Source organism: Euphorbia lathyris, chromosome 5, assembly GCF_963576675.1.
Source record: "Euphorbia lathyris chromosome 5, ddEupLath1.1, whole genome shotgun sequence".
In the NCBI taxonomy this organism is placed as follows: domain Eukaryota; kingdom Viridiplantae; phylum Streptophyta; class Magnoliopsida; order Malpighiales; family Euphorbiaceae; genus Euphorbia; species Euphorbia lathyris.
Genome location: NC_088914.1, coordinates 7,101,384 through 7,103,799, shown reverse-complemented (window position 1 = coordinate 7,103,799; position 2,416 = coordinate 7,101,384).

The following is a 2,416-nucleotide window of genomic DNA, read 5'->3' as shown; positions in this document are numbered from 1 at the left end:
TATATTTTTTAGGGTTCAAAATTTATGAATTGAATTCTAAAATTTATAAATTATTATATAAACGTATACTATATTTATAATATATAAAAAATAATGACATATTGATAATTAATTTTTGTAATATAATTTAATTATAATTTTATAATTAATTATGATTTTCATGCTCTTCGTTTTTTTTTTGAATAAAACATAATTTATTATTATCTTAAATCAGAAGAAAGAACATCAAGTATAAACGATGGTGGACAAGCCCACTCACCACGAACAGAACTAGAAGTAACAGCCTTAGCAAGACTATGGGCTGCTAAATTCGCTGATCGTTTCACAAAAGAGATAGAACAAGTGTTCAAATCTCGTAATAAATCACAACACTCACAAATAACATCAGACAAATATGATAATCGAATGTTTTGATGTTGAATATCCCGAACCACCGCCAAACAATCAGATTGAAATTCGACGTGTCCTAGATTGAAATCCTTGACCCATGATAACGCTTCGCAGATCGCCATAGCCTCTACCAAGGGAGGATTAACTGTATCTGCAAGATAGCCTATACGAGCCGCAAAACATCGCCCTTGGTGATCTCGTAGAAGAAAACCATATGAACAGAAATTATTTTGGCTATCAATGCTTGCGTCAACATTGCATATGAAGCTGTCGATGCTGGGCTTTTTCCACTTACTCTGTGCATTTGAATATGGAGTAGCCTGACTCGGATGACAATTCTGTGCAGCCTGCCAAGCCATAAGTTCTGTTGCTGCCGAATGACATATTTCCTCAGGGGTGCGAAGCTTATCGTTTCATACTTTGTCATTTCGCGCCTTCCATAATTGCCAACATATCATTGCGATACGATTACAATCGCTCGTTGCATCTTCAAGGAGATTGATAAACCACTGAATGAAGCTGGTAATCTGATCCATTCGATTATCTTGGAAAAAAAATTGCCAAACCTGATACGCCCGCGGACACCCGATGAAAACATGAAATTCATTTTCTCCAAATGCGCCACAAACGGGGCAACAATTAGGAAGAGAGCTATGGCGGGATGCAAGGTTGTTTAGCGTTGGTAAACAGTTAGTAAATATTCTCCATAGACAATTCTTAATTTTCGGTGCTACCTTCAGGTTCCAAATTAAATTCCAATTGATTCGATTTGTATTTATCAGAGACATCGGTATTGGTCCCAATACTTGAAAGTATCCGCTTCTTACCGTGTACGCTCCAGATTTATCCTTCGGCCAGAACCATCCATCTTCTGCCCTCCTACGTCTGATAGGAATGGAACGAATAAGCGCAGCATCACGCATATTAAAATTATTGTTGATGATCTCTTCATTCCATCCCCCATAATCATTCATTAAGTCTTTCACAAGGCCTGTTTGTAATGATGCAGCAACCGAACTCGTGGGATACGGATTCTGATCGTCAGGAAGCCATGGGCTATTCCAGATGGAACTGGACTCTCCATTGCCAATCTTTCGTCTCAGCCCCTCAATCAATAAATCACGACCCGCCATGATGCTACGCCATATGAAAGAAGGGTTATTCCCTAAGGAAGCCTGTAAGAAATCAACATTAGGAAAATAACGTGCTTTCAGTAATTGAGCAACCAACGAATTCGGATGTCGAACAAGTCGCCAACTTTGCTTAGCCAATAGTGCAAGATTAAATTTGTGAATGTCACGGAAGCCCAGTCCTCCATTTGATTTTGGCCAACACAACTTATCCCAAGCCTTCCAATGAATTCCACCTGATGTAGAGCCCGATGAATTCCACCAGAACATGTTCAACATATTATTAACATCGTTACAGAACTCATTTGGCATAAGAAAAATGCTCATTATGTTGATGGGAATAGATTGTAGCACAGATTTGATGAGAATCTCCTTTCCTGATTGAGACAAGTATTTTTCTTTCCAACTATTGATACGTTTCCAGATTATGTCTTTTAAAAAACCAAAGGCTTCCATCTTACTTCTACCAATAACTATAGGCGCCCCCAAATAGAAACCCATATCCTCAACTTCTCCAACCCCGAGTTCATTACAAACATTAGAGCGAGCCTCAACTGTCGTATTGGCGTTAAAAAATATAGATGACTTTAGGAAATTCACGCATTGACCAGATGCTTGCTCGTAACACCTCAAACATGATTGAACCTCCTCGGCTTCTCTTTTATTTACCCTAAAAAACAGGTAACTGTCGTCAGCAAAGAATAAGTGGGAAACTTTTGGAGCATTGCGAGCCACCTGAGCTCCATGAATCAATCCCATCCGTTCTCTAGCTGATAGCAACGATGATAGGCCTTCCACACAGATCAGTAATAGGAAAGGTGATAATGGATCCCCCTGCCTCAAACCTCGCTGAGGAATAATCGGTCCAATCTCTCTACCGTCATGCAATACTTTAT